Here is a 15,468-nt window from a genome sequence, read left to right as displayed (position 1 = left end):
ACCTAAATCCACTCATCATGCTGCTACTAGCCTTATGACATTGATTTCATGGCTGAGTGATATTCCATTGTACATAAGGACCACCACTTCTTTATCCATTTTTCTCTTTCCTGGGATATTCAAGGTGTGATGAAGTGGAGGTTCTTGTCAACAGAGCAGCCCTAAACTTTGGGGTGCCTGTGTCTTGCTGATTTTTAGTTTTCCCAATTTATACGCCCATGAGTGGAAGTGCCCTATGCGCTCTAAGCTGTGTTGTTTCGGTGTTTCAGGCACACCGTACACTTCTCCAGAGTGGCTGTTGGCAATTTACATCCCACCCATCAGCGTAGCAAGGCTCCCTTTTCTCCACGGCCTATCCTGCATTTCTGGTTTTTACACTTTTTTCAGCATGGCCCTTTTGACCGAAGGGAAGCGAGAGTTCTTTGTAGCGCTGATTTGCCTTTCCAGGTTGCTTGGTTGGCCAAAAAGGGCGTATGCGTTTTTTCCTGAATATATTCAGGAAAAAACGCATACGCCCTTTTTGGTCAAGGGCATCATTGTCGACGTTTTGCCGCTTTTCATGTGCTTTAAAGGCGATTCGAAACTACCTCCTGAAATCTGTTTCCTGCAATTCTGCCTTGCTTTCAAATCCTCCTAGTTGCCTTCCCTCAATATATTTGTGGACGAGAGTTATCATTTATAACTCTGCAGGTGTGTGAATTGCAGTGCCCCTGAGCTCCATTTTTCAACTCGCTTTTTTGGGAGCTGACCGCAAAAGGGCAGGAATGCCTCAGGCCCTATTCTGGTTCCGGGCGGCAGGCTGAGCCTGTGGTTAATTCTTCTTCCTGAATGGAAAATAGAGTGACCTGTGCCTGTCCCAACACCTAGAGCTAGTCTCTCATTGGCTCCCCCTCTTCCCGTTCATCCTCAGGACAAATTGCAAGCTGTACGGAACAGGAGGTTAAAGGTGCTGATGCTCCAAGGAGGGAGAGTGCTAGTAAAGCGGCTGGAATGGCGAACCCGAGCACAAGGAGATGAGAAATGAGGTGCGTTTTAGAAACCTTTCCCGATCACACGGTGTACCACCTTCTGGGTTTCTCATGCACGTTTTCGATGTAGGAAGATGCCCTTGAACCTGGAGATTTGGGACCCATGGGATGGGTAACAGGCAGTATTACTTTAAAGGCTCTGCCTTTGCTCCCCGAACCTCACCAAACCTCTCAGCCCCGAGAGTGTCCACCCTTCTGTCTCATCCAGCTGTGGGTCTAGATATGGTCAATCCAGGTTGCATCACAGCCCCTGAACGAATTTTGTAAGAATTTCTCTCTCTTTCACTGTCTTTGTTTCACGGGTTTTTAAAAGTAATTTATTTTTATAATGGGGTTTAGCTGCTTTTCACGGCTGTGTTTATGCCGCTTTACACCCACTTGACTCACTTCCAGAGAGATATCAATACATAGGTTTGAAGATTCTTACTAGTCAGATATATTCTTGTGCGTTTAATAGGGGGTGTTGAGTTCAGGTCACTGAGCAAGGAGTAGGTCTTTCTTTTACGTATTGGGTTTATGGAACGGTATCTGAGCTAATTTGAAACCCTTGTTTTATGCATCACCCCACCTCACCTTTCCCTTTAAGCAGCCGTAGTGTGTTTTCTAAACGTGTGACTCTGTTCTGTTTTGTAATTCAGTTCAAGTGTAGCGGGTTTTACATTCCCTCTATAAGTGATAGCTTATGATAAGTGTCTTTTTCTGTGTGACTTATTTCACTTAGAATCGTCGTACCTAAATCCACTCATCATGCTGCTACTAGCCTTATGACATTGATTTCATGGCTGAGTGATATTCCATTGTACATAAGGACCACCACTTCTTTATCCATTTTTCTCTTTCCTCGGATATTTAAGGTGTCATGAAGTGGAGGTTCTTGTCAACAGAGCAGCCCTAAACTTTGGGGTGCCTGTGTCTTTCTGATTTTTAGTTTTACCAATGTATACGCCCATGAGTGGAAGTGCCCTATGTGCTCTAAGCTGTGTTGTTTCGGTGTTTCAGGACACACCGTACACTTCTCCAGAGTGGCTGTTGGCAATTTACATCCCGCCCATCAGCGTAGCAAGGCTCCCTTTTCTCCACGGCCTGTCCTGCATTTCTGGTTTTTACACTTTTTTCAACATGGACCTTTTGACCGATGGGAAGCGAGACTTCTTTGTAGCGCTGATTTGCCTTTCCAGGTTGCTTGGTTGGCCAAAAAGGGCGTATGCGTTTTTTCCTGAATATATTCAGGAAAAAACGCATACGCCCTTTTTGGCCAAGGGCATCATTGTCGACGTTTTGCCGCTTTTCATGTGCTTTAAGGGCGATTCGAATCTACCTCCTGAAATGCGTTTCCTGCAATTCTGCCTTGCTTTCAAATCCTCTTCGTTGTCTTCCCTCAATATATTTGTGGACGAGAGTTATCATTTATAACTCTGCAGGTTTGTGAATTGCAGTGCCCCTGAGCTCCATTTTTCAACTCGCTTTTTTGGGAGCTGGCCGCAAAAGCGCAGGAGTGCCTCAGGCCCTATTCTGGGTGCGGGTGGCAGGCTGAGCCTGTGGTTAATTCTTCTTCCTGATGGGAAAATAGAGTGACCTGTGCCTGTCCCAACACCTAGAGCTAGTCTCTCATTGGCTCCCCCTCTTCCCGTTCATCCTCAGGACAAATTGCAAGCTGTACGGAACAGGAGGTTAAAGGTGCTGATGCTCCAAAGAGGGAGAGTGCTAGTAAAGCGGCTGGAATGGCGAAGCCGAGCACAAGGAGATGAGAAATGAGGTGCGTTTTAGAAACCTTTCCCAATCACACGGTGTACCACCTTCTGGGTTTCTCATGCATGTTTTCGATGGAGTAAGATGCCCTTGAACCTGGAGATTTGGGACCCATGGGATGGGTAACAGGCAGTATTACTTTAAAGGCTCTGCCTTTGCTCCCCCAACCTCACCAAACCTCTCAGCCCCGAGAGTGTCCACCCTTCTGTCTCATCGAGCTGTGGGTCTAGATATGGTCAATCCAGGTTGCATCACAGCCCCTGAAAGAATTTTGTAAGAATTTCTCTCTCTTTCACTGTCTTTGTTTCACGGGTTTTCAAAGTAATTTATTTTTATAATGGGGTTTAGCTGCTTTTCACGGCTGTGTTTATGCCGCTTTACACCCACTTGACTCACTTCCAGAGAGATATCAATACATAGGTTTGAAGATTCTTACTAGTCAGATATATTCTTGTGCGGTGAATAGGGGGTGTTGAGTCCAGTTCACTGAGCAAGGAGTAGGTCTTTCTATTACATATTGGGCTTATGGAACGGTATCTGAGCTAATTTGAAACCCTTGTTTTATGCATCACCCCACCTCACCTTTCCCTTTAAGCAGCCATAGTGTGTTTTCTAAACGTGTAACTCTGTTCTGTTTTGTAATTCAGTTCAAGTGTAGCGGTTTTTACATTCCCCCTATAAGTAACAGCTTATGATAAGTGTCTTTTTCTGTGTGACTTATTTCACTTAGAATCGTCGTACCTAAATCCACTCATCATGCTGCTACTAGGCTTATGACATTGATTTCATGGCTGAGTGATATTCCTTTGTACATAAGGACCACCACTTCTTTATCCATTTTTCTCTTTCCTGGGATATTCAAGGTGTGATGAAGTGGAGGTTCTTGTCAACAGCGCAGCCCTAAACTTTGGGGTGCCTGTGTCTTGCTGATTTTTAGTTTTCCCAATTTATACGCCCATGAGTGGAAGTGCCCTATGCGCTCTAAGCTGTGTTTTTTCGGTGTTTCAGGATACACCGTACACTTCTCCAGTGTGGCTGTTGGCAATTTACATCCCGCCCATCAGCGTAGCAAGGCTCCCATTTCTCCATGGCCTGTCCTGCATTTCTGGTTTTTACACTTTTTTCAGCATGGCCCTTTTGACCGATGGGAAGCGAGACTTCTTTGTAGCGCTGATTTGCCTTTCCAGGTTGCTTCGTTGGCCAAAAAGGGCGTATGCGTTTTTTCCTGAATATATTTAGGAAAAAACGCATACGCCCTTTTTGGTCAACGGCATCATTGTCGACGTTTTGCCGCTTTTCATGTGCTTTAAAGGCGATTCGAAACTACCTCCTGAAATCTGTTTCCTGCAATTCTGCCTTGCTTTCAAATCCTCCTAGTTGCCTTCCCTCAATATATTTGTGGACGAGAGTTATCATTTATAACTCTGCAGGTGTGTGAATTGCAGTGCCCCTGAGCTCCATTTTTCAACTCGCTTTTTTGGGAGCTGACCGCAAAAGGGCAGGAATGCCTCAGGCCCTATTCTGGTTCCGGGCGGCAGACTGAGCCTGTGGTTAATTCTTCTTCCTGAATGGAAAATAGAGTGACCTGTGCCTGTCCCAACACCTAGAGCTAGTCTCTCATTGGCTCCCCCTCTTCCCGTTCATCCTCAGGACAAATTGCAAGCTGTACGGAACAGGAGGTTAAAGGTGCTGATGCTCCAAAGAGGGAGAGTGCTAGTAAAGCGGCTGGAATGGCGAACCCGAGCACAAGGAGATGAGAAATGAGGTGCGTTTTAGAAACCTTTCCCGATCACACGGTGTACCACCTTGTGGGTTTCTCATGCATATTTTCGATGTAGGAAGATGCCCTTGAACCTGGAGATTTGGGACCCATGGGATGGGTAACAGGCAGTATTACTTTAAAGGCTCTGCCTTTGCTCCCCCAACCTCACCAAACCTCTCAGCCCCGAGAGTGTCCACCCTTCTGTCTCATCCAGCTGTGGGTCTAGATATGGTCAATCCAGGTTGCGTCACTGCCCCTGAAAGAATTTTGTAAGAATTTCTCTCTCTTTCACTGTCTTTGTTTCACGGGTTTTTAAAAGTAATTTATTTTTATAATGGGGTTTAGCTGCTTTTCACGGCTGTGTTTATGCCGCTTTACACCCACTTGACTCACTTCCAGAGAGATATCAATACATAGGTTTGAAGATTCTTACTAGTCAGATATATTCTTGTGCGGTGAATAGGGGGTGTTGAGTCCAGTTCACTGAGCAAGGAGTAGGTCTTTCTATTACATATTGGGTTCATGGAACGGTATCTGAGCTAATTTGAAACCCTTGTTTTATGCATCACCCCACCTCACCTTTCCCTTTAAGCAGCCATAGTGTGTTTTCTAAACGTGTGACTCTGTTCTGTTTTGTAAATCAGTTCAAGTGTAGCGGTTTTTACATTCCCTCTATAAGTGATAGCTTATGATAAGTGTCTTTTTCTGTGTGACTTATTTCACTTAGAATCGTCGTACCTAAATCCACTCATCATGCTGCTACTAGGCTTATGACATTGATTTCATGGCTGAGTGATATTCCATTGTACATAAGGACCACCACTTCTTTATCCATTTTTCTCTTTCCTGGGATATTCAAGGTGTGATGAAGTGGAGGTTCTTGTCAACAGAGCAGCCCTAAACTTTGGGGTGCCTGTGTCTTGCTGATTTTTAGTTTTCCCAATTTATACGCCATGAGTGGAAGTGCCCTATGCGCTCTAAGCTGTGTTGTTTCGGTGTTTCAGGCACACCGTACACTTCTCCAGAGTGGCTGTTGGCAATTTACATCCCACCCATCAGCGTAGCAAGCCTCCCTTTTCTCCACGGCCTGTCCTGCATTTCTGGTTTTTACACTTTTTTCAGCATGGCCCTTTTGACCGAAGGGAAGCGAGACTTCTTTGTAGCGCTGATTTGCCTTTCCAGGTTGCTTGGTTGGCCAAAAAGGGCGTATGCGTTTTTTCCTGAATATATTCAGGAAAAAACGCATACGCCCTTTTTGGCCAAGGGCATCATTGTCGACGTTTTGCCGCTTTTCATGTGCTTTAAAGGCGATTCGAATCTACCTCCTGAAATCTGTTTCCTGCAATTCTGCCTTGCTTTCAAATCCTCTTCGTTGCCTTCCCTCAATATATTTGTGGACGAGAGTTATCATTTATAACTCTGCAGGTTTGTGAATTGCAGTGCCCCTGAGCTCCATTTTTCAACTCGCTTTTTTGGGAGCTGGCCGCAAAAGCGCAGGAGTGCCTCAGGTCCTATTCTGGTTGCGGGCGGCAGGCTGAGCCTGTGGTTAATTCTTCTTCCTGATGGGAAAATAGAGTGACCTGTGCCTGTCCCAACACCTAGAGCTAGTCTCTCATTGGCTCCCCCTCTTCCCGTTCATCCTCAGGACAAATTGCAAGCTGTACGGAACAGGAGGTTAAAGGTGCTGATGCTCCAAGGAGGGAGAGTGGTAGTAAAGCGGCTGGAATGGCGAACCCGAGCACAAGGAGATGAGAAATGAGGTGCGTTTTAGAAACCTTTCCGGATCACACGGTGTAACACCTTCTGGGTTTCTCATGCATGTTTTCGATGTAGGAAGATGCCCTTGAACCTGGAGATTTGGGACCCATGGGATGGGTAACAGGCAGTATTACTTTAAAGGCTCTGCCTTTGCTCCCCCAACCTCACCAAACCTCTCAGCCCCGAGAGTGTCCACCCTTCTGTCTCATCCAGCTGTGGGTCTAGATATGGTAAATCCAGGTTGCGTCACAGCCCCTGAAAGAATTTTGTAAGAATTTCTCTCTCTTTCACTGTCTGTGTTTCACGGGTTTTTAAAAGTAATTTATTTTTATAATGGGGTTTAGCTGCTTTTCACGGCTGTGTTTATGCCGCTTTACTCCCACTTGACTCACTTCCAGAGAGATATCAATACATAGGTTTGAAGATTCTTACTAGTCAGATATATTCTTGTGCGGTGAATAGGGGGTGTTGAGTCCAGTTCACTGAGCAAGGAGTAGGTCTTTCTATTACATATTGGGTTCATGGAACGGTATCTGAGCTAATTTGAAACCCTTGTTTTATGCATCACCCCACCTCACCTTTCCCTTTAAGCAGCCATAGTGTGTTTTCTAAACGTGTGACTCTGTTCTGTTTTGTAATTCAGTTCAAGTGTAGCGGCTTTTACATTCCCTCTATAAGTGATAGCTTATGATAAGTGTCTTTTTCTGTGTGACTTATTTCACTTAGAACCGTCGTACCTAAATCCACTCATCATGCTGCTACTAGGCTTATGACATTGATTTCATGGCTGAGTGATATTCCATTGTACATAAGGACCACCACTTCTTTATCCATTTTTCTCTTTCCTGGGATATTCAAGGTGTGATGAAGTGGAGGTTCTTGTCAACAGAGCAGCCCTAAACTTTGGGGTGCCTGTGTCTTGCTGATTTTTAGTTTTCCCAATTTATACGCCCATGAGTGGAAGTGCCCTATGCGCTCTAAGCTGTGTTTTTTCGGTGTTTCAGGATACACCGTACACTTCTCCAGTGTGGCTGTTGGCAATTTACATCCCGCCCATCAGCGTAGCAAGGCTCCCATTTCTCCATGGCCTGTCCTGCATTTCTGGTTTTTACACTTTTTTCAGCATGGCCCTTTTGACCGATGGGAAGCGAGACTTCTTTGTAGCGCTGATTTGCCTTTCCAGGTTGCTTGGTTGGCCAAAAAGGGCGTATGCGTTTTTTCCTGAATATATTCAGGAAAAAACGCATACGCCCTTTTTGGTCAAGGGCATCATTGTCGACGTTTTGCCGCTTTTCATGTGCTTTAAAGGCGATTCGAAACTACCTCCTGAAATCTGTTTCCTGCAATTCTGCCTTGCTTTCAAATCCTCCTAGTTGCCTTCCCTCAATATATTTGTGGACGAGAGTTATCATTTATAACTCTGCAGGTGTGTGAATTGCAGTGCCCCTGAGCTCCATTTTTCAACTCGCTTTTTTGGGAGCTGACCGCAAAAGGGCAGGAATGCCTCAGGCCCTATTCTGGTTCCGGGCGGCAGGCTGAGCCTGTGGTTAATTCTTCTTCCTGAATGGAAAATAGAGTGACCTGTGCCTGTCCCAACACCTAGAGCTAGTCTCTCATTGGCTCCCCCTCTTCCCGTTCATCCTCAGGACAAATTGCAAGCTGTACGGAACAGGAGGTTAAAGGTGCTGATGCTCCAAGGAGGGAGAGTGCTAGTAAAGCGGCTGGAATGGCGAACCCGAGCACAAGGAGATGAGAAATGAGGTGCGTTTTAGAAACCTTTCCCGATCACACGGTGTACCACCTTCTGGGTTTCTCATGCACGTTTTCGATGTAGGAAGATGCCCTTGAACCTGGAGATTTGGGACCCATGGGATGGGTAACAGGCAGTATTACTTTAAAGGCTCTGCCTTTGCTCCCCGAACCTCACCAAACCTCTCAGCCCCGAGAGTGTCCACCCTTCTGTCTCATCCAGCTGTGGGTCTAGATATGGTCAATCCAGGTTGCATCACAGCCCCTGAACGAATTTTGTAAGAATTTCTCTCTCTTTCACTGTCTTTGTTTCACGGGTTTTTAAAAGTAATTTATTTTTATAATGGGGTTTAGCTGCTTTTCACGGCTGTGTTTATGCCGCTTTACACCCACTTGACTCACTTCCAGAGAGATATCAATACATAGGTTTGAAGATTCTTACTAGTCAGATATATTCTTGTGCGTTGAATAGGGGGTGTTGAGTCCAGGTCACTGAGCAAGGAGTAGGTCTTTCTTTTACGTATTGGGTTTATGGAACGGTATCTGAGCTAATTTGAAACCCTTGTTTTATGCATCACCCCACCTCACCTTTCCCTTTAAGCAGCCGTAGTGTGTTTTCTAAACGTGTGACTCTGTTCTGTTTTGTAATTCAGTTCAAGTGTAGCGGGTTTTACATTCCCTCTATAAGTGATAGCTTATGATAAGTGTCTTTTTCTGTGTGACTTATTTCACTTAGAATCGTCGTACCTAAATCCACTCATCATGCTGCTACTAGCCTTATGACATTGATTTCATGGCTGAGTGATATTCCATTGTACATAAGGACCACCACTTCTTTATCCATTTTTCTCTTTCCTGGGATATTTAAGGTGTGATGAAGTGGAGGTTCTTGTCAACAGAGCAGCCCTAAACTTTGGGGTGCCTGTGTCTTGCTGATTTTTAGTTTTCCCAATTTATACGCCCATGAGTGGAAGTGCCCTATGCGCTCTAAGCTGTGTTGTTTCGGTGTTTCAGGCACACCGTACACTTCTCCAGAGTGGCTGTTGGCAATTTACATCCCACCCATCAGCGTAGCAAGCCTCCCTTTTCTCCACGGCCTGTCCTGCATTTCTGGTTTTTACACTTTTTTCAGCATGGCCCTTTTGACCGATGGGAAGCGAGACTTCTTTGTAGCGCTGATTTGCCTTTCCAGGTTGCTTGGTTGGCCAAAAAGGGCGTATGCGTTTTTTCCTGAATATATTCAGGAAAAAACGCATACGCCCTTTTTGGTCAAGGGCATCATTGTCGACGTTTTGCCGCTTTTCATGTGCTTTAAAGGCGATTCGAAACTACCTCCTGAAATCTGTTTCCTGCAATTCTGCCTTGCTTTCAAATCCTCGTAGTTGCCTTCCCTCAATATATTTGTGGACGAGAGTTATCATTTATAACTCTGCAGGTGTGTGAATTGCAGTGCCCCTGAGCTCCATTTTTCAACTCGCTTTTTTGGGAGCTGACCGCAAAAGGGCAGGAATGCCTCAGGCCCTATTCTGGTTCCGGGCGGCAGGCTGAGCCTGTGGTTAATTCTTCTTCCTGAATGGAAAATAGAGTGACCTGTGCCTGTCCCAACACCTAGAGCTAGTCTCTCATTGGCTCCCCCTCTTCCCGTTCATCCTCAGGACAAATTGCAAGCTGTACGGAACAGGAGGTTAAAGGTGCTGATGCTCCAAGGAGGGAGAGTGCTAGTAAAGCGGCTGGAATGGCGAACCCGAGCACAAGGAGATGAGAAATGAGGTGCGTTTTAGAAACCTTTCCCGATCACACGGTGTACCACCTTCTGGGTTTCTCATGCACGTTTTCGATGTAGGAAGATGCCCTTGAACCTGGAGATTTGGGACCCATGGGATGGGTAACAGGCAGTATTACTTTAAAGGCTCTGCCTTTGCTCCCCGAACCTCACCAAACCTCTCAGCCCCGAGAGTGTCCACCCTTCTGTCTCATCCAGCTGTGGGTCTAGATATGGTCAATCCAGGTTGCATCACAGCCCCTGAACGAATTTTGTAAGAATTTCTCTCTCTTTCACTGTCTTTGTTTCACGGGTTTTTAAAAGTAATTTATTTTTATAATGGGGTTTAGCTGCTTTTCACGGCTGTGTTTATGCCACTTTACACCCACTTGACTCACTTCCAGAGAGATATCAATACATAGGTTTGAAGATTCTTACTAGTCAGATATATTCTTGTGCGGTGAATAGGGGGTGTTGAGTCCAGTTCACTGAGCAAGGAGTAGGTCTTTCTATTACATATTGGGTTTATGGAACGGTATCTGAGCTAATTTGAAACCCTTGTTTTATGCATCACCCCACCTCACCTTTCCCTTTAAGCAGCCATAGTGTGTTTTCTAAACGTGTGACTCTGTTCTGTTTTGTAATTCAGTTCAAGTGTAGCGGTTTTTACATTCCCTCTATAAGTGACAGCTTATGATAAGTGTCTTTTTCTGTGTGACTTATTTCACTTAGAATCGTCGTACCTAAATCCACTCATCATGCTGCTACTAGCCTTATGACATTGATTTCATGGCTGAGTGATATTCCATTGTACATAAGGACCACCACTTCTTTATCCATTTTTCTCTTTCCTGGGATATTTAAGGTGTCATGAAGTGGAGGTTCTTGTCAACAGAGCAGCCCTAAACTTTGGGGTGCCTGTGTCTTGCTGATTTTTAGTTTTCCCAATGTATACGCCCATGAGTGGAAGTGCCCTATGAGCTCTAAGCTGTGTTTTTTCGGTGTTTCAGGACACACCGTACACTTCTCCAGAGTGGCTGTTGGCAATTTACATCCCGCCCATCAGCGTAGCAAGGCTCCCATTTCTCCATGGCCTGTGCTGCATTTCTGGTTTTTACACTTTTTTCAGCATGGCCCTTTTGACCGATGGGAAGCGAGACTTCTTTGTAGCGCTGATTTGCCTTTCCATGTTGCTTGGTTGGCCAAAAAGGGCGTATGCGTTTTTTCCTGAATATATTCAGGAAAAAACGCATACGCCCTTTTTGGCCAAGGGCATCATTGTCGACGTTTTGCCGCTTTTCATGTGCTTTAAAGGCGATTCGAATCTACCTCCTGAAATCTGTTTCCTGCAATTCTGCCTTGCTTTCAAATCCTCTTCGTTGCCTTCCCTCAATATATTTGTGGACGAGAGTTATCATTTATAACTCTGCAGGTTTGTGAATTGCAGTGCCCCTGAGCTCCATTTTTCAACTCGCTTTTTTGGGAGCTGGCCGCAAAAGCGCAGGAGTGCCTCAGGCCCTATTCTGGTTGCGGGCGGCAGGCTGAGCCTGTGGTTAATTCTTCTTCCTGATGGGAAAATAGAGTGACCTGTGCCTGTCCCAACACCTAGAGCTAGTCTCTCATTGGCTCCCCCTCTTCCCCTTCATCCTCAGGACAAATTGCAAGCTGTACGGAACAGGAGGTTAAAGGTGCTGATGCTCCAAGGAGGGAGAGTGCTAGTAAAGCGGCTGGAATGGCGAACCGGAGCACAAGGAGATGAGAAATGAGGTGCGTTTTAGAAACCTTTCCCGATCACACGGTGTACCACCTTCTGGGTTTCTCATGCATGTTTTCGATGTAGGAAGATGCCCTTGAACCTGGAGATTTGGGACCCATGGGATGGGTAACAGGCAGTATTACTTTAAAGGCTCTGCCTTTGCTCCCCCAACCTCACCAAACCTCTCAGCGCCGAGAGTGTCCACCCTTCTGTCTCATCCAGCTGTGGGTCTAGATATGGTCAATCCAGGTTGCATCACAGCCCCTGAAAGAATTTTGTAGGAATTTCTCTCTCTTTCACTGTCTTTGTTTCACGGGTTTTTAAAAGTAATTTATTTTTATAATGGGGTTTAGCTGCTTTTCACGGCTGTGTTTATGCCGCTTTACACCCACTTGACTCACTTCCAGAGAGATATCAATACATAGGTTTGAAGATTCTTACTAGTCAGATATATTCTTGTGCGGTGAATAGGGGGTGTTGAGTCCAGTTCACTGAGCAAGGAGTAGGTCTTTCTATTACATATTGGGTTCATGGAACGGTATCTGAGCTAATTTGAAACCCTTGTTTTATGCATCACCCCACCTCACCTTTCCCTTTAAGCAGCCATAGTGTGTTTTCTAAACGTGTGACTCTGTTCTGTTTTGTAATTCAGTTCAAGTGTAGCGGTTTTTACATTCCCTCTATAAGTGACAGCTTATGATAAGTGCCTTTTTCTGTGTGACTTATTTCACTTAGAATCGTCGTACCTAAATCCACTCATCATGCTGCTACTAGCCTTATGACATTGATTTCATGGCTGAGTGATATTCCATTGTACATAAGGACCACCACTTCTTTATCCATTTTTCTCTTTCCTGGGATATTTAAGGTGTCATGAAGTGGAGGTTCTTGTCAACAGAGCAGCCCTAAACTTTGGGGTGCCTGTGTCTTGCTGATTTTTAGTTTTCCCAATGTATACGCCCATGAGTGGAAGTGCCCTATGCGCTCTAAGCTGTGTTTTTTCGGTGTTTCAGGACACACCGTACACTTCTCCAGAGTGGCTGTTGGCAATTTACATCCCGCCCATCAGCGTAGCAAGGCTCCCATTTCTCCATGGCCTGTGCTGCATTTCTGGTTTTTACACTTTTTTCAGCTTGGCCCTTTAGACCGATGGGAAGCGAGACTTCTTTGTAGCGCTGATTTGCCTTTCCATGTTGCTTGGTTGGCCAAAAAGGGCGTATGCGTTTTTTCCTGAATATATTCAGGAAAAAACGCATACGCCCTTTTTGGCCAAGGGCATCATTGTAGACGTTTTGCCGCTTTTCATGTGCTTTAAAGGCGATTCGAATCTACCTCCTGAAATCTGTTTCCTGCAATTCTGCCTTGCTTTCAAATCCTCTTCGTTGCCTTCCCTCAATATATTTGTGGACGAGAGTTATCATTTATAACTCTGCAGGTTTGTGAATTGCAGTGCCCCTGAGCTCCATTTTTCAACTCGCTTTTTTGGGAGCTGGCCGCAAAAGCGCAGGAGTGCCTCAGGTGCTATTCTGGTTCCGGGCGGCAGGCTGAGCCTGTGGTTAATTCTACTTCCTGATGGGAAAATAGAGTGACCTGTGCCTGTCCCAACACCTAGAGCTAGTCTCTCATTGGCTCCCCCTCTTCCCGTTCATCCTCAGGACAAATTGCAAGCTGTACAGAACAGGAGGTTAAAGGTGCTGATGCTCCAAAGAGGGAGAGTGCTAGTAAAGCGGCTGGAATGGCGAAGCCGAGCACAAGGAGATGAGAAATGAGGTGCGTTTTAGAAACCTTTCCCGATCACACGGTGTACCACCTTCTGGGTTTCTCATGCATGTTTTCGATGGAGTAAGATGCCCTTGAACCTGGAGATTTGGGACCCATGGGATGGGTAACAGGCAGTATTACTTTAAAGGCTCTGCCTTTGCTCCCCCAACCTCACCAAAACTCTCAGCCCCGAGAGTGTCCACCCTTCTGTCTCATCCAGCTGTGGGTCTAGATATGGTCAATCCAGGTTGCATCACAGCCCCTGAAAGAATTTTGTAAGAATTTCTCTCTCTTTCACTGTCTTTGTTTCACGGGTTTTTAAAAGTAATTTATTTTTATAATGGGGTTTAGCTGCTTTTCACGGCTGTGTTTATGCCGCTTTACACCCACTTGACTCACTTCCAGAGAGATATCAATACATAGGTTTGAAGATTCTTACTAGTCAGATATATTCTTGTGCGTTGAATAGGGGGTGTTGAGTCCAGGTCACTGAGCAAGGAGTAGGTCTTTCTTTTACGTATTGGGTTTATGGAACGGTATCTGAGCTAATTTGAAACCCTTGTTTTATGCATCACCCCACCTCACCTTTCCCTTTAAGCAGCCGTAGTGTGTTTTCTAAACGTGTGACTCTGTTCTGTTTTGTAATTCAGTTCAAGTGTAGCGGGTTTTACATTCCCTCTATAAGTGATAGCTTATGATAAGTGTCTTTTTCTGTGTGACTTATTTCACTTAGAATCGTCGTACCTAAATCCACTCATCATGCTGCTACTAGCCTTATGACATTGATTTCATGGCTGAGTGATATTCCATTGTACATAAGGACCACCACTTCTTTATCCATTTTTCTCTTTCCTGGGATATTTAAGGTGTCATGAAGTGGAGGTTCTTGTCAACAGAGCAGCCCTAAACTTTGGGGTGCCTGTGTCTTTCTGATTTTTAGTTTTCCCAATGTATACGCCCATGAGTGGAAGTGCCCTATGTGCTCTAAGCTGTGTTGTTTCGGTGTTTCAGGACACACCGTACACTTCTCCAGAGTGGCTGTTGGCAATTTACATCCCGCCCATCAGCTTAGCAAGGCTCCCTTTTCTCCACGGCCTGTCCTGCATTTCTGGTTTTTACACTTTTTTCAACATGGACCTTTTGACCGATGGGAAGCGAGACTTCTTTGTAGCGCTGATTTGCCTTTCCAGGTTGCTTGGTTGGCCAAAAAGGGCGTATGCGTTTTTTCCTGAATATATTCAGGAAAAAACGCATACGCCCTTTTTGGCCAAGGGCATCATTTTCGACGTTTTGCTGCTTTTCATGTGGTTTAAAGGCGATTCGAATCTACCTCCTGAAATCTGTTTCCTGCAATTCTGCCTTGCTTGCAAATCCTCTTCTTTGCCTTCCCTCAATATATCTGTGGACGAGAGTTATCATTTATAACTCTGCAGGTTTGTGAATTGCAGTTCCCCTGAGCTCCATTTTTCAACTCGCTTTTTTGGGAGCTGGCCGCAAAAGCGCAGGAGTGCCTCAGGCCCTATTCTGGTTGCGGGCGGCAGGCTGAGCCTGTGGTTAATTCTTCTTCCTGATGGGAAAATAGAGTGACCTGTGCCTGTCCCAACACCTAGAGCTAGTCTCTCATTGGCTCCCCCTCTTCCCGTTCATCCTCAGGACAAATTGCAAGCTGTACGGAACAGGAGGTTAAAGGTGCTGATGCTCCAAGGAGGGAGAGTGCTAGTAAAGCGGCTGGAATGGCGAACCCGAGCACAAGGAGATGAGAAATGAGGTGCGTTTTAGAAACCTTTCCCGATCACACGGTGTACCACCTTCTGGGTTTCTCATGCACGTTTTCGATGTAGGAAGATGCCCTTGAACCTGGAGATTTGGGACCCATGGGATGGGTAACAGGCAGTATTACTTTAAAGGCTCTGCCTTTGCTCCCCGAACCTCACCAAACCTCTCAGCCCCGAGAGTGTCCACCCTTCTGTCTCATCCAGCTGTGGGTCTAGATATGGTCAATCCAGGTTGCATCACAGCCCCTGAACGAATTTTGTAAGAATTTCTCTCTCTTTCACTGTCTTTGTTTCACGGGTTTTTAAAAGTAATTTATTTTTATAATGGGGTTTAGCTGCTTTTCACGGCTGTGTTTATGCCGCTTTAC

The sequence above is a fragment of the Balaenoptera physalus genome, assembly GCF_965194825.1.
Source record: "Balaenoptera physalus genome assembly, chromosome: 15".
Classification (NCBI taxonomy): Eukaryota; Metazoa; Chordata; class Mammalia; order Artiodactyla; family Balaenopteridae; genus Balaenoptera; species Balaenoptera physalus.
The sequence above is the reverse complement of the archived record's forward strand: the minus strand, read 5'-3'. Positions refer to the sequence as shown.